At 41.8% G+C, this 24,735-nt stretch overlaps 1 protein-coding gene across 3 annotated transcripts in view; it reads left to right on the forward strand.

Moving 5' to 3' along the window:
• Nucleotides 1-24,735, forward strand: part of GNA14 (G protein subunit alpha 14) — a 217,136-nt gene that overhangs the window by 33,018 nt on the left and 159,383 nt on the right. The window lies entirely within an intron of this gene.

A 24,735-nucleotide genomic window follows, 5' to 3' on the forward strand; every position in this document is an offset into this window, starting at 1 on the left:
CCACTGAGTGTGCAGGCATCCATCTTGGCGCATCCGCATAGCAGCTGTGGGACTTTGGAATAAGGGAAACTGGTGCAAACATGCTGATGTTCATGTTGCTTTCCATGCCGTGAGTAATGAAGTCCCTCGTCTCAGACCCTGGAGTCTCATGTCTTCTACTAGCATCCATGAGTCTATGGCAGACTAACTTGTTGGCTTGCGAGTGGGATAAAATCTCAGATCCTTCCTCATTCTTGATAAATACCGTCTTAATTACCAGTCTTCTAGATGCCTTCAAACCACTTAAGAGTAAAGCAGTGGAAAACAAATGTTACTGGATTGAAACTGTGATCTATGTGGTTGAAGCTCAGCGTGTATTACATCCTCACCCCTTACTTCCCTCTCTCTCTTTTTATTATGCTGAAGCATACACATCAAAGCCTTCACCAACACAGCTCCCACTTGATCCTTATCCTTCTATTCTTCCTCCTTCCCTCCTAACTCTGCATTATTAAAGCCTCAGTTTGGCGAGGGCAAAATTATCCTTGAAGTACAAGGGAGAGATAGAAGGTTAAACTATAAAATCAGAATTCTTTCTAACACACGTTGGAGAGTAAAAATTGGTAGTAGTCATATGTTAACCCCCACTATCCCACTGTAGGGTCACTATGAGTTGGAACTGACTCAATGGCACCTAACAACAAAAACAACATCCCCTTATAACAGGAGCCCTGGTGATGTAGTAGTTAAGTGCTTGGCTGCTAACTGAAAGGTTGGCGGTTCAAATCCAGCAGCTGCTGTGTGAGAGAAAGATGTGGTGGCAGTCTGCTTCTGTAAAGATTACAGCCTTGGAGTCCCTCTGGGGCATTATAAGCAAGAGCCCAATCGTCTTACATCTCACAAATATCTTTAATAGATGATTCCTGTTCTTCTCTGCTCTGGTTTATAACATTACAACTGAAAAGTGTAACAAAAGTAGTTTATTTATTTCAAACTCGTATAAGTATTGGCATTAATGAGTAAATGACTTATTTAGCTTTAAGTTTGAGTGTAGAGGAGCAGCAAGCAGTCAATGAAGAGATGTTTGTCAGCCAGAGAAGTTTGCCAGAGTCTGTGGAGTTGGTCCCCTTGGGAAGCTTTCTTCTGTTTTCACAGCCATTCTTTTTATTATTATTATTAATTATTTTTATTTTAGTAACTATATACGCAACAAAACGTTTGCCATTTCAACAGTCTTCACATGTATTATTCAGTGACATTAATTATGTTTATCATGTTGTCCAACCATCACCATTATCCTTTTCCAGATTCTTGCATCATCCTTAGCAGAAGCTCATTGTCCCTCCCTCCCACTCACTCTTGCTAACCACTAATAAATTTTGGTCTCTATGTACTTGCCTGGGAAACCTTGGTGGTGTAGTGGCTAAGAGCTATCACTGCTAACCAAAAGGGCAGCAGTTCGAATCCACCAGGCCCTCCTTGGAAACTCTATGGGGCAGTTCTACTCTGTCCTATAGGGTCGCTATGAGTTGGAATCAACTCGACGACAACAAGTATATACTTGCCTATTCTAGATGTTTCATATAACTGGAGCCATAACAGCATTTGTCTTTTTCTCACTGACTTATTTCATTCAGCAAGATGTTTTCAAGGTTCATCCGTGTTGTGGAATACATCGGAACTTCATTTCTCTTTACAGCTGAGTAATATTACATTGCGTTCATGTACCACATTTTATGTATCTACTCATCTGTTAATGCACATTTAGGCACAGCCATTCTTTACACATTCAGGTGTGTGAGGCGCAGATGTTGTTAATCTCCGTCAGTCACATGTGAGCGGATGGACCCAGCATGCCCACCTTAAGAACCTGCTCCTCACTCCAACTCCCATGCGTGCTTAGTTGAATCATCTGTCTCAGATAGTGATTCCATGGAGCTACTCTACCTGCTCATTGATTTATGTTGGCTTCTGTGTTCACAACTCATCAGCAGTCGTTTTCTTGTTCTCTATCATCGTCTTATTATTCTGACTTCTTACTCATACCTTCTCAGCATGTCACTTGATATCTTTTGCCTGGATGAGCCAGTGATTAACTTGAAATTCTTTTACTATACTTCTGTGGTAATATGTCCTTCCTCTTGTTGCTGTGTACTGTTGAAACTAGAAAGAATCTCAGCTCATTCAGCTGGAATCCATTATTCTCAGGTAAGAAAAGAATGGCCTAAGGAGGCTGAAGCTTTTAAGACCATATAGGCTTTTTGCTTTCACAATATCTTCCAGAAAAACTGCTCCCCTAGGAGCTCCAACTACTTAAGCCCTTTTTAGCCTATTTAATGGCAGCATTCATGCAACAATTCTCTTTTGAGCCTTCACTATGACAAGGTGGGTTATACCAATATGCATGAGCCACAGCACCTGAAAACAGAGATCTCAGTTTTGATATTAGTAGTTTTCCTTATTTTAATTATAATGGCCGTTCACCTCCCGAAAAGAAGGGGACCATGCATATTAATGAAGAAGGAATCCAACTATTTGAGATTCTGGTTTTGTGTAATCATAGGATAATAGCCATTAAGTAGTTGTTCCAAAAATAACAACCAACTTAATGAGTTTGTCGGGAGAAATGTTGCTTGACTTCGAAAAGATTTGTAAATACTTGTACTTAAGAGATGAGAAAGATTTAGAATGAGGTTTATCATCCTGGGGCCTGGAAATGTATCTTCTCTGAATTTCTTTTTTGGTAGGAGATAGCTTTTTTTTTCCCCCCTTCTCCTTTTGAGAAAAGAGAAACTTTTCATTGCTGGTAATTTTTCCAGATCCACTAGATTGTCTCCTCCTGGATCAACGCCTTGAAAGGACAGTATACGTTTCTTCTTGGGGGAATAATAAAGCACTTACAAAGTTTCTGTTTAGTCTCATAGTTGTCCAAGTAAGAATTTGGTTCATCTTGCTCTGGCAATCATTTCCTGAATTACTTCATTGTTTGAATTTTTCTCCCCTCCCCACTAACAGGAGAGGGAGATGTTCCTCAACAGAATATACTAAACTTACCAAGAATTGCTTCTTGCCAATTGGTAGTCTTTTATCTAGTTTTGCTTTGCAGTGGAAAAGTGATACTCTCCGTAACATGATTGTAGAACTTGCAAAGAATTTAGAAGTCATATAGTGGAACTTCATTATTTCAAGTTGAAGTAACTGGGACCAAGAAAGAAATGAGAAACTAGAGGATCAGAACTAGAACCAAGGCTTCTTGGCTTCTAGCTCAGTGTGGTTCTGCACCATGACCTTAGTGTTCTTCCTTATTGGACAGATCTTTGGCGGCCATATTTCATTCATGGTTAGTGACAGAGGAACAAAGATCAAATCTCATGGCAATATTCATGCTACAATTCTGCTTTGATCCTCTATGATATCAAAATGTATGCAGCATGTCACCAGAAAACAGGGATCTTGGCCTCTTGAACAGTTCCACAAACATTTATCGAGCATTTCGTTGTGCCAGACACTGTGCTAGGTCTCAGGGTCAAATTGGTATTCACACAGTAGCCAGTGACTATGACGTGAGATGAACATTCTTGCTGTCTTGTTTCCTAGTGCTGCTGTAACAGAATACCATAAGTGGGCAGTTTTGGAGGCTAAAAGCCCAAATCAGGGTTTCGGCCGTGTCAATTCCTTTCTTGTAGGTAGTCTGAGGTATTCCTTGGTTCCTTGGCTTTTAGAGTCCTCAAATGGTATGTGTCTTCCCCCAGATGGGTGTGTCTCAGTGTCTAATCTGCTCTTTTCATAACTCCGAAGTGATTAGATTTAGAATCCGCCCTACTCAAGTATGGTCTAATTAGCATAACAAAGAAAACTCTGTTTCCAAACAGGATTACATCCACAGGTATAGGGGCTAGGATTCCAACACATATTTTGGGGAATACGATTTAATCCATAACGTTGGCAATATCTTATTTTTGCATGGACCATTACAGCTGATAAGGCCCAGTCTCATACATCATTTTATTTGACCCTCACAAGGACGGTATAGGCAGATATTGGGGGTGGGGGGGAGGGGAGAGGGCACAACTGAATCCATAACACTTTCTTAGAATCTTTTCTTGAAAAAAAGAAAAAATTCTGGTAACAACTCTAGTCTCTGAAGGTCTCTGCTAGTCTATTGGGGAAATGGTAGGGACTTATGCCTCAAAATGCAGAGATCCGGGTATATGAAAAGAGAGAAACCTTAGTGAGTCTTAACAAACTCCTTGCTCGTTGATCTTCCTCTTTGAGTTAGCCCAAGTGAAGCTTGTCTGGGTGTCCAGCCTCCTCTTCCATCACTCCTTCACATCCCACCTGATATTCCCTCACTGGAGCCCTGGAACATACTCTCCCATCCCTTTGCTGCTTGTCCACATCTGCATTCTGGAAGGCTCCATTGCTGTGCATTTACAGCTTAGTGTGAACTTTGCCAATAAACTTGTTTACCAAGGCTATTTATTTTTACTGCCATCTGTCTGTCAGTTTGTTGTTCTGTGGTGACTTTCGTGTTGCTATGGTTCTGGAAACTGTGCCACTGGTATTTCCAATTCCAGCAGGGTCTCCCGTGATGGACAGGTTTCAGACTAAGACAGACTGAGAAGAAAGGCCTGGTGTTCTACGTCTGAAAATTAGCCAATGAAAACCTTATGGATCACAACCACATATTATCTGATATGGTGCTGGAAGATGAGCCCCCTAAATTGGAAGTCACTACAAAATACCCACAACAATGGCCTTGAGCATACCAGTGATCATGAAGCTGGTACAGAGCTGGGCAATATTTCGTTGTTATATATAAGGTCACCATGAGTTGAAGTCAACCACAATAACAATTTATTTTTAAGCTTTATCTCAAGTTGCGAATTTGTGGAGTGAAAAGTTGTTTTAATGGAAGGTGGGGGACCAAAACCTTTTAAAGACTGGGGTGGCTGGGATGTCATCTCTGTATTGACATTTTATTCCAAACACAGGTTGAAGCATCTTGTGCCCACCTTTACACTCAAAGATTGGTAATCTCTGGTCAACACAGCCAAAGTCCAGGATGGGTTCTTGGCAATAGAAATTTTGGCAAATTTGTGAAAATAAAGGAGCAATGGTTTCCTTAACCACAGCACAACTGGATTTTTTTTTTTTAAATTATACTTTAGATGAAGGTTTACAGAACAAACTAGCTTCTCGTTAAACAGTTGGCATACATATTGTTTCATGACATTGTTTAACAACCGCATGAAATGTCAACACTCTGCCTTCTCCACCTAGGGTTACCTATTACCAGCTTTTCTGTCTCCTCCTGCCTTCTAGTCCTTGCCCCTGGGAAGGTGTGCCCATTTAGTCTCGTTTTGTTTTATGGGCCTGTCTAATCTTTGTTTAAGTGTTGAACCTCAGGAGTGACTTCATTACTGAGCTAAAAGGATGTCCAGGGGCCATACTCTCAGGGTTTCTCTAGTCTTTGTGAGGCCAGTAAGTCTGGTCTTTTTCTGTGAGTTATAGTTTTGTTCTACATTTTTCTCCAAGTCTATCTGGGACCCTCTACTGTGATCTCTGTTAGAGCAGTCAGTGGTGGTAGCCGGGCACCATCTAGTTATACTGGACTCATTCTGGTGGAAGCCGTGGTAGCTGTGGTCTGTTAGTTCTTTGGACTAATCTTTCCCTTGTATCTTTAGCTTTCTTCTTTCTTCCTTGCTCCTGAAGGTGTGAGAACAGTGGAGTATCTTAGATGGCCACTCACAGGCTTTTAAGACCCCAGATGCTACTCACCAAAGTGGAATGTGGAATATTTTCTTTATAAACTATGTTATGCCAACTGAGCTAGATGTTCCCTGAGACCATGGTCCCCAGCCCTCAGCCCAGTAATTCGGGCCCTCAGGGAGTTTGGATGTGTCTATGGAGCGTCTGTGACCTTGCCTTGTACAAGTTGTGGTGGCTTCCCCAGTATTGTGTACTGCCTTAGCCTTCACCAAAGTTACCACCTACCTATTTTCTATTTAGTGTTTTTTTAATCTCCATTCCTCCCATCCTTCGTAACCATCAAAGATTGTTTCTTTTTGTTTGTAAACCTTCTCATGAGTTTTTATAGTAGTGGTCTCATACAGTATTTTTCCTTTTGTGATTGACTTATTTCACTCAGCATAATAAAAGTTCTACTCTGCCCTATAGGGTTGCTATGAGTCAGAATCGACTGGACGGCAGCGGGTTTTTGATATGTACCATAGTCTCTTTATCCATTCATCTGTTGATGGGCATCTAGGTTTTTTCCATCTTTTTGCTATTGTGAGCAATGTTGCAATGAACATGAGTGTGCATATGTCTATTTGTGTGAAAGTTCTTATTTCTCTAGGATATATTCCTAGGAGTGGAATTGCTAGATCAAATGGTATTTCTATTTCTAGCTTTCTAAGGAAGGCTCATATCGTTTTCCAAAATGGTTGTACCATTTTGTGTTCCCACCAGCATTGCATAAGATTTCCAGTCTCCCTGCAGCCTCTCCAACATTTGTTATTTTCTGTTTTTTCGATTCGTGCTGGTAATGTTAGAGTGAGATGGTATCACATTGTGGTTTTGATTCGCATTTCTCTAATGGCTAGTAATTGCGAGCATTTCCTCTTGTATCTGTTAGCAGCTTGAATGTCTTTTTTGGTGAAGTGTCTGTTCATTTCCTTTGCCCATTTTTTAATTGATTTATTTGTCTTTTTGTTGTAGAGGTTTTGAATTTTCCTGTAGATTTTAGAGATTAGACTTTTGTTGGATTTGTAATAACCAAAAATTTTTTCCCAGTCTATGAGTTCTCTTTTTACTCTTTTGGTGAAATCTTTTCCTGAGTATAAGTGTTTAATTTTTAGAAGATCCCAGTTATCTAGCTTATCTTCTGGAGCACAACTGGATTTTTATATTTAAATCCTTTAACTAAAAGAATTAATATTGAGATTTGGGGGGCCAAGATGGCTGACTATGTATGTAGAAGCTACCTCGGATCCCTCTTGCAACAAAGACTCAGAAAAACAAGTGAATCAATCACATACGTGACAATCTACGAACCCTGAGCATCAAACACAGATCTAAAGAGTTGACCTGAGTGACAGAGACTGAGAACAAGCAACCACGGGGAAGCATCGACTGTTTTCGGAGCCTGGAGCCAGAGTCCCAGTCAGAAAACCTTGGCACCGGGATTTGGACTGGGCGCAGGGGACCTGAGCACGGCATCCTGAGACGGTGCAAACACAGGACGCAGCCCTAGCCCCCAGATGTGACCCCAGGAGAAGCCCGGCCAGTGCACGCAGGCAGCGCAGCAACGCAGCTGACAGGAGGAGAAGTCACCAGGAGGCAGTGACTGGTTTTGGAGCTTGGAGTGCAGCGTCCCAGCCGGGGAACCTTGGCGCTGGGCTTTGGATTGGGAGCAGAGGAACTGACCACGGCTTCTGAGACAGCACAAGCACAGGATGTGAGCCTGACCCTCGGAGGCAATCTCGACCCAGCCAACGCACACAGGCTACACACCCCTCGGGAATCTCAGATAGAACAGTCATCGCCAAGCAAGATAAGTAACTTTGTCTATATTCCAGGGTGCTACTCTCTCCTATCTATCTGATCCCTCCCCTCCCCTTCCCAGGCGGCTTCATTAACATTGGAATTTCCTGAGCCAGAGAGTGAAGTGCTCTGTGTTTTTTTTTTTTGTCTTTTCCTAACCCATTCTCCTGGCCTGAGAGAAGCAGCTACAAAAAACCCAGGGACCAAAAATCCTTCCCTGACTTCCCGAAATTAGACTAAAAATACAGAACCAGCTCCAGCCAAGCATATGAAAGCCACAGTCTTGGGCTTTCATCCCTACAGGAAACAAGGTGGCTATTATAATGCAAAGGCAATTCTGATAGGGACCTGACTGTAATTGTTTTAGCAGATTACTGGAAAGACAAGTTTCCCAGGTCTGATATCTCTACCTAATAAACAGAGCTCTCACTGACCCACAATGGGGAACTGAGGGCTGAAGCTCCCCCCAGAGCACCTAGCCTCCTGCCATAGGGGTCTGAGGATGGTGACACCTACCAATCTGTAGAGGTACATGCATTGGGAGCCTAAGGTACAGCTGCAGAGCCCACCCACCAAAGTGCTTTAGGAATAGAGACTCACCTACCTCACTGGAACTTGGGGGAAGCCTGTCAGCATCCTGCCTCCCACCCCCTGAGTGTGACCCCCTGTTGCTACTAGAATCTGGTGCACACAACTATCACCACTACTCCTCTAGGTGGATAGGTGACAGTCTGCACCACACACTTGGTGACCCAAAATCAGATTCTACTCAAGAAGAGTGAATGGACTCTTAACCTCATATATCTGGTAACAGCCCAAACCAGCTGGTAATAGGACGTAAGTGGTTCAAGGGCTACAACAATCAAGACAGCATAATCTAGTAGCCTATCTACGTATATTGAAAGAAAACAAAACAAGATAAGACTCAGTGAGCAAATGTAAAATAAATCATTACAATATCTTATAGATGGCTCGGAGACAGCAGTTGATATCAAACCACATAAAGAAGCAGACCCTGATCAGGAGGCATAGAACTGCCATATGGAGAGGAAAACAAGGCAATATAGGACAACAAGAGTTAGGTTTTTACTTAGAAAAATAGGGGTAAATATTAAGGTAACCACAAAGAAGTCTAACAATTCCATAACTCAAAATAAAAACCAAGAAAAACATAACGACTCAGCCAACATAAAGTCAAATACTATGAAAATGAGGAACACACAATTTACAAAGAAAAACGTTTCAGCAGAAAAAAGTAAGTGGAAAAATGAAATTGTCAACAACACACACTAAAAAGCATCAAAATGACAGCACTCAACACATACTTATCTATAATTACGCTGAATGTGAATGGACTAAATGCACCAATAAAGAGACAGAGAGTCTCAGACTGGATAAAGAAACACGATCCGTCTATATGCTGCCTACAAGAGACACACCTTAGACTTAGAGACACAAACAAACTAAAACTCAAAGGATGGAAAAAAATATCAAGCAAACAACAAGCAAAAAAGAGCAGAAGTGGCAATATTAATTTCTGACAAAATAGACTTTAAAGTTAAATCCACCACAAAGGATAAAGAAGGACACTACATAATGATTAAAGGGACAACTGACCAGGAAGATATAACCATATTAAATATTTATGCACCCAATGACAGGGCTGCAAGATACATAAAACAAACTTTAACAGAACTGAAAAGTGAGATAGACACCTCCACAATTATAGTAGGAGACTTCAACACACCACTTTCAGAGAAGGACAGGACTTCCAGTAAGAAGCTCAATAGAGACACCTAATTGCTACAATCAACCAACTTGAACTCATACACTTACACAGAACACTCCACCCAACAGCTGCAAAGTATACTTTTTTTTTCTAGTGCACATGGAATATTCTCTAGGATAGACAACATACTAAGTCATAAAACAAACCTTTGCAGAACCCAAAACATCGAAATATTACAAAGCATCTTCTCAGATCACAAGGCCGTAAAGGTGGAAATCAATAACAGAAAAATCAGGGAAAAGAAATGAAATACTTGGAAACTGAACAATACCCTGCTCAGAAAAGACCGGGTTATAGAAGACATTAAGGAGGGAATAAAGAAATTCATAGAATGCAAAGAGAATGAAAACACTTCCTATCAAAACCTCTGGGATACAGCAAAAGCAGTGCTCAGAGGTCAATTTATATCCATAAATGCACACATACATAAAGAAGAAAGAGCCAAAATCAGAGAACTGTCCCTACAACTTGAACAAATAGAAAGCGAGCAACAAAAGAATCCATCAGGCACCAGAAGAAAACAAATAATAAAAATTAGAGCTGAACTAAATGGATTAGAGAACAGAAAAACAATTGAAAGGATTAACAAAGCCAAAAGCTGGTTCTTTGAAAAAATTAACAAAATTGATAAACCATTGGCCAGACTGACTAAAGAAATACAGGAAAGGAAACAAATAACCCGAATAAAAAATGAGATGGGCTACATCACAACAGGCCCAACTGAAATTAAAAGAATCATATCGGATTATTACGAAAAATTGTACTCTAACAAATTTGCAAACCTAGAAGAAATAGATGAATTCCTAGAAAAACACTGCCTACCTAAACACAATCAGAAGTAGAACAACTAAATAGACTCATAACAAAAAAAGAGATTGAAAAGGTAATCAAAAAACTCCCAATAAAAAAAAGCCCTGGCCCGGACGGCTTCACTGCAGAGTTCTACCAAACTTTCAGAGAAGAGTTAACACCACTACTACTAAAGGTATTTCAAAGCATAGAAAATGATGGAATACTACCTAACTCATTCTATGAAGCCGCCATATCCCTGATACCAAAACCAGGTAAAGACATCACAAAAAAAGAAGATTACAGACCTATGTCCCTCATGAACATAGATGCAAAAATCCTCAACAAAATTCTAGCCAATAGAATTCAACAACGTATCAAAAAAATAATCCACCACGACCAAGTGGGATTTATACCAGGTATGCAAGGTTGGTTTAATATTAGAAAAACCATTAATGTAATCCACCATATAAATAAAACAAAAGATAAAAACCACATGATCTTATCAATTGATGCAGAAAAGGCATTTGACAAAGTTCAACACCCATTCATGATAAAAACTCTCAGCAAAAGTAGGAATTGAAGGAAAATTCCTCAACATAATAAAGGGCATCTGTACAAAGCCAACAAGTAACATCCTTCTAAATGGAGAGAGCCTGAAAGCATTTCCCTTGAGAACGGGAACCAGACAAGGATGCCCTTTATCACCGCTCTTAGTCAACATTGTGCTAGAGGTCCTAGCCAGAGCAATTAGGCTAGACAAAGAAATAAAGAGCATCTGGATTGGCAAGGAAGAAGTAAAATTATCTCTATTTGCAGATGACATGATCTTATACACAGAAAACCCTAAGGAATCCTCCCGAAAACTACTGAAACTAATAGAAGAGTTTGGCAGAGTCTCAGGTTATAAGATAAACACACAAAAATCACTTGGATTCCTCTACATCAACAAAAAGAACATTGAAGAGGAAATCACCAAATCAATACCATTCACAGTAGCCCCCAAGAAGATAAAATACTTAGGAATAAATCTTACCAAAGATGTAAAAGACCTATACAAAGAAAACTACAAAGTACTAGTGCAAGGAACTAAAAAGGACCTACATAAGTGGAAAAACATACCTTGCTCATGGATAGGAAGACTTAACATAGTAAAAATGTCTATTCTACCAAAAGCCATCTATACATACAATGCACTTCCGATCCAAATTCCAATGACATTTTTTAATGTGATGGAGAAACAAATCACCAACTTCGTATGGAAGGGAAAGAAGCCCCGGATAAGTAAAGCATTACTGAAAAAGAAGAAGAAAGTGGGAGGCCTCTCTCTACCTGATTTTAGAACATATTATACAGCCACAGTAGTCAAAACAGCCTGGTACTGGTACAACAACAGGCACATAGACCAATGGAACAGAATTGAGAACCCAGATATAAATCCATCCACATATGAGCAGTTGATATTTGACAAAGGACCAGTGTCAGTTAATTGGGGAAAGATAGTCTTTTTAACAAATGGTGCTGGCATAACTGGATATCCATTTGCAAAAAAATGAAACAGGACCCATACCTCACACCATGCACAAAAACTAACTCCAAGTGGATCAGAGACCTAAACGTAAAGACTAAAACAATAAAGATCATGGAAGAAAAAATAGGGACAATGTTAGGAGCCCCAATACAAGGCATAAACAGAATACAAAACATTACCAAAAATGACGAAGAGAAACCAGATAACTGGGAGCTCCTAAAAATCAAACACCTATGCTCATCTAAAGACTTCTCCAAAAGAGTAAAGAGACCACCTACAGATTGGGAAAAAATTTTCAGCTGTGACATCTCTGACCAGCACCTAATCTCTAAAATCTATATGATTCTGTTAAAACTCAACCACAAAAAGACAAACAACCCAATCAAAAAGTGGGCAAAGGATATGAACACGCACTTCACTAAAAAAGCTATTCAGGCAGCTAACAGATACATGAGAAAATGCTCTCGATCATTAGCCATTAGAGAAATGCAAATTAAAACCACGATGAGATTCCATGTCACTCCAACAATGCTGGCATTAATCCAAAAAACACAAAATAATAAATGTTGGAGAGGCTGCGCAGAGATTGGAACTCTTCTACACTGCTGCTGGGAATGTAAAATGGTACAACCACTTTGGAAATCTATCTGGTGTTTTCTTAAACAGTTAGAAATAGAACTACCATACAACCCAGAAATCCCACTCCTCGGAATAAACCCTAGAGAAATAAGAGCCTTTACACAAACAGATATATGCACACCCATGTTTATTGCAGCACTGTTTACAATAGCAAAAGCTGGAAGCAACCAAGGTGTCCATCAACGGATGAATGGTTAAATAAATTATGGTATATTCACACAATGGAATACTACGCATTGATAAAGAACAGTGACGAATCTGTGAAACATTTCACAACATGGAGGAGCCTGGAAGGCATTATGCTGAGTGAAAGTAGTCAGATGCAAAAGGACAAATATTGTATAAGACCACTATTATAAGATCTTGAGAAATAGTATAAACTGTGAAGAACACATTCTTTTGTGGTTATGTGGTGGGGAGGGAGGAGGGTGGGAGAGGGTTATTTACTGATTAGTTAGTAGATTAGAACTACTTTAGGTGACTACACGGAAGGTCAGCTCAACTGGACTGGATCAAAAGCAAAGAGGTTTCCGGGATGGACTGAATGCTTCGAAGGTCAGCGGAGCACGGGCGGGGGTTTGGGGACTATGGCTTAATGGGACTTCTAAGTCAATTGGCAAAATAATTCTATTATGAAAATATTCTGCATTCCACTTTGAAGTGTGGCATCTGGGGTCTTGAATGCTAACAAGCGGCCATCTAAGATGCATCAATTGGTCTCAACCCACCTGGATCAAAGGAGAATGAAGAATACCAAGGTCACATGATAACTATGAGCCCAAGAGACAGAAAGGGCCACGTGAACCAGAGACTTACATCATCCTGAGACCAGAAGAACTAGATGGTGCCTAGCCACAACCGATGACTGCCCTGACAGGGAGCACAGCAGAGAGCCCCTGAGGAAGATGGAGAGCTTTGGGATGCAGACCCCAAATTCTCATAGGAGGACCGGCCTTAATGGTCTGACTGAGACTAGAGGAATCCCAGCGGTCATGGTCCCCAAACCTTCTGTTGGCCCAGGACAGGAGCCGTTCTCAAAGAGAACTCATCAGACATGGAAGGGACTGGACAATGGGTTGGAGAGAGATGCTGATGAAGAGTGAGCCACTTGTATCAGGTGGACACTTGAGACTGTGTTGGCATCTCCTGTCTGGAGGAGAGATGGGAGGGTAGAGAGGGTTAGAAGCTGGCAAAATGGTCATGAAAGGAGAGACTGGAAGGAGGGAACGGGCTGACTCATTGGGGGGAGAGTAAGTTGGAGTGTAGAGTAAGATGTATATAAGCTTATATGTGACAGACTGACTTGATTTGTAAACTTTCACTTAAAGCACAATAAAAATTATTAAAAAAAAAAGAATTATTGTTAAAGTATTTAGATAATTTATAGTGGGCTAAGTACCAAGTTAAGTAACATTTGAAAAATGTGTCCAGAGACACAAAGGTAAGGAGTTTCAAATTCAGATCTGAATTTTCTCAGTGTTTGCAGGCTGAGCATTTGCCCATAAAATGTAGTAGTGAATTCTCATAAGATGGCACTGGGGTGGTAAAAAAAAGTGGAAAGTCAAGGATTGATCTTCACCTCCAATATGAGAGAATTGGACTCTTGGATGTTGCTGAAATCAATGAGAAGTGTTATATAATACAATACAATACAATACAATACAATACAATACAATACAATACAATACAATACAATACAATACAATACAATACAATATAATAATTGTTAGCACATTACAACTTAAGTAGTACTTCTCTGTATTTAATTTCGTCCTCATGATGACCCCATAGGTAGGTAGGACAAGTATTGCTTCCATTTTACATTTGCAGAAACTCAAGACACAACAAGGTAATGATGGAATCATGACTTGATCTCGGACTTTTGGACTTTGGATGTTGTGTTTTTGCTTCCATACCAGTCTGCTTGCTCAGAAAGAACTACAAGGTGGGCCTCCAGGATTGCAAAGTGGTTAGTGATGGGCAAGAAGGCAGGTGGGGTTTATCTTGCCAAATTTTCAGGCCGTATCTGTGGAAATGTGGACTTGAAAGAGTAACCAGCCAGTCCTGTTGACCATATGGCAAGACTCACCCAGAGGATTAGTGATAGCGTGTGCAAGGAATATCACCAACCCCATTCCCATCCTACCCTGCAGGGTTTGGACTTCCACTTGGGACTTTCCCAGAAAGAGAGAGGCTCAACCTCAATCTTTGAAGTTCTGCCATTTATATAGGGTTTTGGGAACATCCATCTCCATCAAATGCTGGATTTCTTCTAAATGCAAAGCACAGGACCCTTATCTTATGAGACCTTCTCATATTTGTCTGTGGTTTTGGAGATAGTGTCTTTAATAGCAGAGGAGAGTGAATGGGGAGCCCTGGGTATGTAGGGCATAAGCTCAAACAACGGTATCTCAGCAGGAAATAGCTCTGAAGTCTTATATTTACAAGAGCTCTAAAATGTTTATTCCCATATTAAAATAATGTTCCAGATTAATTATCTGGAGAGATATTGACTCTCTAGGTGTTCCCCTGTGGCTTTGTCTATCTGTGCACTCTGCTCGCAGCCCTCAGATTTCTATTCCCCAGTTTAAGAAGCACAGACCCAGGCCAGTACTTGAGTTCCTGCTGCTTCCCTGAGAGACCATAGGGTAGTTGGGGCTCATTCCGGTAACACAGGTAGGCCTGGTTTGGAGTCTGTATCACTGGCTCTCAGACATGAATATTTAGCCATCAGACCAAAACATTTCAGACCCCACTCGCTCCGTTTTTACACACAGAAACTATTGCAATGCTATAGTGAGCTGGAAGGATATTGCTTTTGAAACAGTATGAGGTGATGTCTGGCTTTAATATAAACATAATTATTCATGGGAGAAGAATAAACCCATATAACAGACAACATGAGCCTGAAGAGCTTTGTGGGCCAAACTTTGAAAATTGCTGATTAGCTGGGAGCCTGGCACGACTAGATGTTTGCTCTGCTTTAAAGAAGGCAATGAAGAGTTGGCATCCACAAAATGTATTTAGGACATATGGGGCTTTTATGAATTGGGTGGCAGGTTACATAAAGTTCAGGACTGGTTACATAATTGGGGGGCCAGTGCAAAATGAAAATTCAGGGCCCCTTGTGCAAAAATAAAGAGTGTCAAGATGACAATGGCAGAGCATTAAACCAAGCACAGGGCCCTTCTAAGTTCAGGGCCCTGTATGACTGCCCAGATTGCATGTCCGTGAAGTAGCCCTGATAAAGCTTCCTCAGCTGGGTAAGTTTTGGTGTAGTCTGAGTGTTAAGGAAGAAGCCATAAATACAAGTGTTAACAGTTGCCGTCAAGTCGATTCTGACTCATGGCAACCCCATGTGTGTCAGAATAGAACTGTGTTCCATAGGGTTTTCAGTGGCAGATTTTTGGGAGAGTAAGTCACCAGGCCTTTATTCCGAGGTTCCCTTAGGTAGGCTCTAACCACCAACCTTCCCCTTAGCAGTGGTTGGCAGACAAATGTAGAACACAGGCGTTGTGTAAAAATATGGCACTTTGTAATGCTAATGCATACCCTGTGGTTACAATTTTTGGTTTTGCCTTTTTTTTTTAATTTAATTGTCTTTATTTCTGTCACTAGCCTCTGTGTCCTGGGAGATAGACACCTGTCATTATAAACGTTGATGTTAGTTGGTATGTTGGGGGTGGAAGGGATGTCTTACCAGGAGAAATGCCTTAGACTGAAGGCATCTGCCAATTCATGGTCCAGCACACACTTGACCGATACATCTGTGCTTGACCTAGCCATTAATGGAAGTGGACCGTGGTGAGCTCCCCTGGGCTGGCAGATGCTGCACCCCCAGATCAGGCTTATGTAAATTACCAACCTGATGGCCTTGTCCCCTCACCTCTGTTTTCTGCCCATATCACAAAACCAAACCAGTTGTGATTCAGTCCATTCTGACAGATAGTGACGTTAGGGTTGTCGGTGGCTGGTTTTTTTTGGAGTAAATCCCCAGGCCTCTCCTCCGAGACTCCTCTGAGTGGGCTTGAACCTCCAACCTTTCTGTTAGCCACTGAGCACTTAAGTGTTTGCCACCCAGGGACTCCTCTGTTTTCTACATGGCTACCAAATTCTGTTTACCAACAGAACCAAAGAGCTGCAGTTAACCTCAATAGAGCCTTTGTGGGGATTAGGAAAAGGTCGCCTCTCAGAGCAAATCCAGTGGACTGGATTCAGGCTCACTCACCAGCCTTCATGTGGAGTGTGAACTGCTCATAGTTCCTTAGAAGGGTGCTCACTAGCCCAGCTAGGGGACTTACCTTTTCACCTTCTCCTATCCCAAACTTCTGTCTTCTGTGGATTTTTCTCTGAGAGGCTTCATTTTACCGAATGACCTAATTACTAGACAAATAAATTCAAAGCAAGATGTTAATAGCAGTGGTTGTTCCAGGCTTGCTTTTTTTTTTTTTTTTTTCAACTTTATGTTTTGTTAAAAAGCCCATTCATTTTGCCGAGCTTAACTCTAATATCAGTAACTCTGTGGACAGTTTCCTGATGCTTTCAACTTAATTAGTTACTTCCGTCTTTGGGTGCTTGTAGTACTTGGTACATTCATCTACTTTTGTATTCCTTACATTGCTTAGTAAGTATCTATATGTCAGTCTCCCCTAATGAACTGTGGCCCCTTGAGATTGGAGGTAGCATTACTGGTTTTTGTATCCCCAGCCCATGGTTTATTATTTAGATGTGAATAGGTACTCAAAAAATAGTGGATGAATCACAGTATTGAGGGGACTGGTCTCTCAGGCTTGGTACCTACTGTGGAGCTTTTCACTTCTTTAGCACACTTCTGGAGACCACTCTTTAAAGCAGCATGATCAAAGTGTATACAGCAGGGACAGAAGCCCTCTTGGCTCTTTGCCTAGAGCGCCATTAGTGTTTTGCATTCCACTTGGGCTGGATCAAAAATTAGTAAGAATTCTCTGAAGAGTGGAGTCCTGGGTGGTACAAACGGTTAATGTACTTGGTTCATGTTCACCCAGAGGTACCTTGGAATCAACTTGACTGTAACTGGTCTATGATGACTGGTTTTATCCCACCCAGCTCCTTGCTTTCTTACCTGAGTCTCAGGAGTCATGGGAATATTTAAATATATGCTAGGGACTCCTTTGGTGTCCTGGATTAGAAGTATGTTTACATCTTGTGTTTACTGAGAAGTACTGTTGAGCAGGAGGCGTTGTCTGTGAGGCAACACACCAGGCTCTGTGAGAGATTAAAAAAATAAACAAAAACCATTTGTCATTGAGTGGATTCTGATACCTGGCGACCCCATGTGTGTCAGAGTAGAAATGTGCTCTGTAAGGTTATCAAATCTCTGGTTTTTGGTAAGTAGATTACCAGGCCTTTCTTCCAAGGCACCTCTGGGTGGACTTGAACCTCCAAACATTGGGTAAACAATGAACATGTTAACCACTTGCACCACTCAGGGACAAAGGAGTATGTAAAAGTAAGTCTGAGGAGGTGCAATCCAGTTGGGGAGATAAATTTATAAAATAACTACAACTTTAGGGACCATAAGCACTTCATGACTGAGACAGGCAACCAGGGCACATGGGGTCAGGAATCACCATGGCCTTTGGTGACTAGAGAAGACTTCATGGGAGCGGGTTGTGAGCTGGATCTTGAAAGATGAGTAGGATTTCTATTTGTTCATTCAGCTGACACTTATTTCTCTATTGTGCCCTCTTCTAGTTATGGGGATAGATACAAAGATTGCTGTCAGAGTATGCTTGTATCAGTTCCAAACTTTTTAAATGTTAGAGCCCCTAAAAGAAATATAATTCTTTGCTCAACCTCATAAAATATCGCTAAATTAACACAAAATGACTAAATGTACTAAATAATATGCCAGCCAGGTTTCAGTATAGACAAAAGGAAAAACGTTCCATATGTTCAAGATTTTTATAGAAAAATTTGTTAGAAAAAGTTAAAAGGGAGCCATATTAGTTTTCTAGGGCTGCCCTAACAAAGTGTCTCCAGTGGGTGGCTTTAAACAACAGAAATATATTGTCTAACAGTTCTGGAGGCTAGGAGTTCAAGTTCAGGGTGTCAGCAGGGCTATGTTCTTTCTGAAGGCCCTAAAGGAAGATCCTTTCTTGTCTCTCCTGGCTTCTGGGAGCCTCAGGCGTTCCTTGGTGTGTGGATGTATCTTCCCGTGATGTTCTTCCTCTGTCCATCTCTTTGTCTCTTCTCTTTCTGTAAGGATATCACTCGTATGGATTCAGACCCACCCTACTCCAGTATGCTCTCATGTTAACTGACAGTATCTTCAAAGTCACCTTCATAGATAACAGGGGTTAGGACTTCAACATATTTTTTTGAGGGACACCATTCAATCCCTAACAGGAGAATTGTACCAAATATTTTATTTTTCTGTATCCTGGGAAGAGTCTACCGAGAGGAATACCAAGGATGGAACATCAATCAAGACCAGTACTTAAGAAATTTACTGAAGAAGATGCATCAGAATGAGAAGCTTTTAAATTGAGGCAGAGACCATTGTTCATCTTCGAAGTTCCTCAACATGATTGGGTATGATGATGGCAGGTTTGTGTTTAAAACTTGGTTTTGTCTTAAAGATATACCTACCATGCACATGCAACAGCCTTTTCCATTAAATTTGCTCATCTGTTCTCTGGAGAGGTTCAGGCTGTAAGACCAAAAGGGGCTTACATGGTACAAACGCATTATCTTTAGACCCAAAATGTAGGCAAGATGTTTGGGTCCTCAGGTCCATTCTGATGGGTTGAGTTTGGTCCTGAGGGATGTGGTTTGTTTGAAGTGTTACTGGTAGCTGTAAAATCATCATTTGATAAATTCAACCAGGCTTGAAATTCAAGACATGAACGAAGAGAGGAAAATGTGCAAACTTCTTTTTTCCTGCCTTTAAAACGTTTTAGGATCGGCTTAATCTCTTCCTCCTATTTGTTTTCTCTGATGGCCCCATGAGAACTGTAACTCCAATGGGTGTTCAATCGAGCGCATCATTCGACAGCATCAGAAACGCGCATTACAGCGTGCTGGGGAGAGGGGAGAACAAGAACCTTTGTTAAAAGGCGGCTTTTACAATTCCTTAATCAGATATCTATTTCCAATCCTACGTTAAAACACGTATCAATTGTGCAATGCTGTATTCTATGCCACTAGTCTCTTTGGCTGGAAACAAAGAAATTAATGTAGAACACTGTCTTGCTTTCAGAGTCCTTATAATCAGCTTAATGAACATGGCTTAAAGGCTCTGATTTAAACCATTGATAAGGTATCTTTCTTCTTCTCAATCCCAACATTGACGTTCATTCTCAATGCAGTGAATGACATTTGTTTAGTGGAGCTGTCTGCAGATGATGGGCTGTAGGTGTAGCTGGCACTCAGAAGGAAGCGTGTCGTAATGCAGAAGAACGTGAAGTGGCTTTGCATTTTTATGTGCGTTTGCAGGGCTGGACATTTTTTTATATGCAGTGCACTTAGTGACATGTTCTTAGACTTTTGGTCTATAGGGGAGCTAACCGCTGCCTCCTTGCTGGTCTGAGGGAGCCCCCCATGTGCCATTTCCATTCTCCCAACTGTGGGAGATAAACATAGCCCTGTACTTGGGCAATTTTCCAAAGGACTCATATCTTGTCTCTTTGTTTAAATTAAAAAAAAAAATCACACGATCCACGAAGAGGCGCTTGTCTCTCGATAACATCCCTAAAAGGATTGCTTCTTGCCTGTCTCTCTCTTGTCAAAATGTGGCAATTTGAATTTTGCTGCGGTGAGATTCATTTCCTGTCCGCAATGCTGTCCACATTTACTTTATCACATTCACATGCTCGTCCAGTGATTGTGTGGGCTAGTTCAGAGCAGCAGGCCACGAGAAGGAAATGAGAAGCACAGTGTTTTATAATCATACAATCAGCACTTCACGCTGGGAACGACGGTCTGGAAGGGAGCAGCCTGGTGTGCTGGATAAACACAGGGGCTCTGAGGCCAAATCGCATGACTGCCTCTTCCCATCTGTGCGAACTTCGGCTCAGAAAAGTTGAATAACTGCTGGTTTCGTTCTTCTGCGAGATGCAGGCGTGTGTATTGCACTTAGCACGGTGTACATGTAAATGATCTTCTTGTTGTTAGCTGCCATCTAGTTGGCCCCCAACTCATGGTGATTGCATGCACAGAAGAACTAAACACTGCCTAGCCCTTCACCATCTCCGTGATCAGGTGGGGATCTGACAACCGTGAGCCATAGTGTTTTCAGTTGGCCGATTGTTAGAAGGAGAACACCAGGCCTTTCTTGCTAGTCTGTGTTAGTCTAGAAGCTCCACTGAAACCTGTCCAGTATCATAGCGACACACAAACCTCCCCTGACCAGATGGGTGATGGCTGTGCATGAGGCACTGGCTGGAAAAAACATCAGAGGAAAATTCTACCACTGAACCACCAACACCCCTGCGATAAACGATAGTTATTATTGATGTGAATAAAGAGCTGGGAAGAAGCATGGAAGGCATTTGTCTCCAAGAATGCGTTAATCATCCTCTGTCCTCATAAAGCTGTAATTGCCTCTTTGGCATAGAGAAGGTACATTCCCATCTGTAATTCATTCATTTAGCCTCTGCAGATCCTCGGTGAGCTAAGCCAAGGAATAAATCTGTTAGGTGCCTTAGAGTCAGCTGTGACTCGTAGCAACCTTATGTATAAACAGAATGAAACCTTACCAGTCCTACGCCAGCCTCACAATCATTGCAACGTTTGAGCCCTTGATGGTAGCCACTGAGTCAGCCCATCTCATTGAAGATCTCCCTTTTTCACTGACCCTCTACTTTACCAAGCATGATGTCCTTCTCCGCCTATTGGTCCCTCCTGATGACATGTCCAAAGTAAGCAAGATGAAGTCTCACCATCGTTGCCTGCAAGGAGCATTCTGGCCAGTAGGAATAAACCTAGACACTAATTTATCAAATAGTCATCAAACATCAGCTATGCACTGGTGGATCATGTCAGGTGGTATGGAGAATGCAAATATATAAGATGGGGCAAGGAGTATCAGGGACATGAAGCATGGTAAGCAAACTACATTGGATGGCAGTTTATGACTAATGACAAAGGTATTTGGTTTCTTAGGGTTGCTGCAACAAAATGCTGCAAACCGGGTGAACCATAAGAACAGAAATTTATTGTCTGACAGTTCTAGAGGCTTGGCTGTGGGTCATGTGTGTCCACGTGTCAGCTGGGCCACGCTCCCTCTTAAGCCTGTAAGAGCAGATCCTTTTTTTTTTGTCTCTCCTGGCTTCTAGTGGGGCCCTGATGGCACAGTGGTTAAGTGTTTGGCTGTTAACCAAAAGGTCTGCAGTTTGAATCCACCAGCTGCTCCTTGGAAACCTTCTGGGATGGTTCTACCTGGTTCTACCCTGTCCTATAGGGTCGCTATGAGTAGGAATTGACTTGATGGCAACAGTTTTGTTTTTTTGACGTCTTCTTACTAAGCCTTCCCAGGCTTTCCTTGATTGTAGTGCATCTTCCCGTTGCTATCCTCCCTCGATCTGTCTCTTCTCTTTTATAGGACACCACTTAGATGGGATTAGCACTCACCCGGTATGACCTGATACACACCTTGGATGACTTCATGTTAAACTGATAACATTTTCAAAGACCCTATTTCCAAACAAGGTCACCTTCACAAGTACTAGGGGTTAGGACTTCAATGTATCTTTTCAGGAGACACAATTTAATCCATAACAAGGGGTATAAAGTGTTATAATAATTTGGAAGCACTCTCCCTCTCTTCTGGTCAGAGAAGATTTTTTGCAAAGGGTGGCATTTGAGCTGGGCATGGAAGAGTGGTGGAAATTCTGGGGAATGGTATTTTAGGCCAAGAGAGGTAAAATTAAAGGGTTAGTTTAATTTCCCACACTTACAACAAAATGCTGGTAACATATTTCCTGTTTCCAAGGGCCCGTGGTATTCTTTACTCTTACAAGATATTAATATTTTCTTGCTGTAAACAAAAACAGAGTTGTCTGCAGTGGGAATAGACTTGTAGAGTACAGGCTGTTCTCCAGCGTCCACACCGGCAGTGCCATCATTGACCGGAAACTTGGGCAAACCTGGAAACTTGGGCAAACAAAGCTGAACATAGTGTTTCCATTCTGAGGAAGGGTTGCTAGCTACAAACTCAGTTATATCTCAGGAGGGAGTTCCACATTCCAGTGAACAAGTCCTTCGCTTCCTTTCATCCTTTATAGACACCAGTGGAAGTATTAAAGTTTTCAATTGTGCGAGGGACCCATTTCAAAATTAAGAGACTAGGGAAGGAGTCCCTGGGTGGTGTAAATGGTTAATACACTCAACTGCTAACCCAAAGTTTGGAGGTTCAAGTTCACCAAGAGACACCTCGGATGAAAAGGTCTACTTCCAAAAAATCAGCCATTGAAAACCCTATGGAGCACAGTCCCGCTCTGACAAACACGGGGTCCCCATGAATAGAAATCAGCTTGATGGCAACTGGTTTAGGGAAGGAGGACGTTTCGCCAAGACTGATGAGCTCTTTAGCTTTGGATGTAATCTCAGCTCAGGCTCTTCAGAATCCAGCAGGCTACCCGTGAACACCTGAAACTTTGGGTGTAAAATACATTTGGATTTGTCTCTAGTTCTTATCCAATTTAGGGCCAGCTGGAGACCAGAGCAACGGAATGGTTCAGGCAACTTACTTTTATTCCAGCCGCTCTGAGGGCTGGGGAGTGCTGATGTGCCTCCAAAGCTCTGTCTCTACCTTCTTTGGCAGGGAAGACATGGTTTCCTAGGAGACCTGAGTATCTAGAAGAACAAGCACCTAGAATCAAAAAAAGGGGACAGTGGTGGCTCCAGGGTAGAATTTCCACCTTCCATGTAGGAGACTTGGGTTGGATTCCTGGCCAGTGCACCTTACGTGCAGCCACCATCTGTCTGTCAGTGGACGCTTGCGTGTTTCTGTGCTGCTGACCAGCATTTAGTGGAGCTTCCAAAATAAGACGGACTAGGAAGAACACTCCACTTCTGAAAATCAGCCAAAGAAAACACCATGAATCATGATGGCCCAACCTGTAACCCATCATAAAGATGGCACAGGACTGGGCAGCATTGCATTCCATTGTTTGTGGGGTCACCATGACTTGGGGGCCCACTTGACAGCAGCTAAGAACAACAACAAGAATCAAAGAATGGGCCTGCCCCAATCTTTAACCTCCCAGCCCTATTCTCTGAGACTTTTTGAGCAAGTGAGGCCTGGGCTTGAGAACAGGCGTTTTAGATTCTGATACATCAGGCAAGAAGAAAGTGGTTCTGTGAAGTACTTTCTGAACTGTGAACAACTGTATAATGAAAGGTGCCTTCAGCATCATCAGACCTTCTCATTAGCTCGCTAGGTGAGAAGGGAAGAAAAAAAAAGTCTTTAGAGTAAGCCTTTAACAATATGTACACATTTGACCTGGGTTTCACCCTTTCTCGCATTGCCAGTAAGAAGCTGAATAGCACAGTTGAAAAGGGGAATCTGTGGAAGAGAGTGATGGTGATTCTTTGCAGGGTATGTTGTGACAGCACGGGTCACAGCTCAGACCGTGCAAACCGACACATTACCCTCCAGCTTGCTGCTCTACCTTGGTGATCTTTGCATCCACTTTGGCTTTCAAAGGTCAGGAGCTGTTAAAGAGAGTATTTTGTTCATGCAAAGTATAGCTTCAAATTCCATCTCTATAATTGGGGGTAACAACATTGCTTGGAGCTCTGGCAGCACAGTGGTTAACAGCTCGGCTGCTAACCAAAAGGTCGGCAGTTCGAATCCACCCGGTGCTCCTTGGAAACCCTATGGGGCAGTTCTACTCTGTCCTATAGGGTTGCTATGAGTCAGAATCAGATGGCAACGAGTTTGGTTTTTTTTGTTTGTTTGCTTACCTCGTAGTTTTTGTGTAATTCTAATAGAATAAAGTCCGTGACAATGCACAGAGCTAAACAAAGTGCTAACCAAATGTGAGATTATATTACATCTATCATTAAAGAGGAACCTTGGTGATGCAGTGGTTAAGAGCTTAGCTGCTATCCAAAAGGTCGGCAGTTCGAATCCACCAGCCACTCTTTGGAAACCCTATGGGGCAGTTATACTCTGTCCTATAGGGTCAAAATTTTCCCTGCAAATGAACCTAGGACAGAATTTGAAATTGGCCACTAGGCCTATCAATGTGACTCCCTCTTGCTCCCTAGTGGGCCTTTCTTCCTTCCCCTTACCCTGTGTCCTTTTCCTAGGAGGACTAATTGATGATTGAAACTTAGCCCAGCCCAAGAAGAAAAATCTGCATACCTAGTAAAACATGACCTTCCTATGATTGTTGTTGTTAGTTGCTGTTGAATCGGCTCTGACTCATGGTGACCCCATTTCAACAGAACAAAATGTTGCCCAGTCCTGTGC

This window comes from Loxodonta africana, chromosome 9, assembly GCF_030014295.1.
Source record: "Loxodonta africana isolate mLoxAfr1 chromosome 9, mLoxAfr1.hap2, whole genome shotgun sequence".
Taxonomy (NCBI): Eukaryota; Metazoa; Chordata; class Mammalia; order Proboscidea; family Elephantidae; genus Loxodonta; species Loxodonta africana.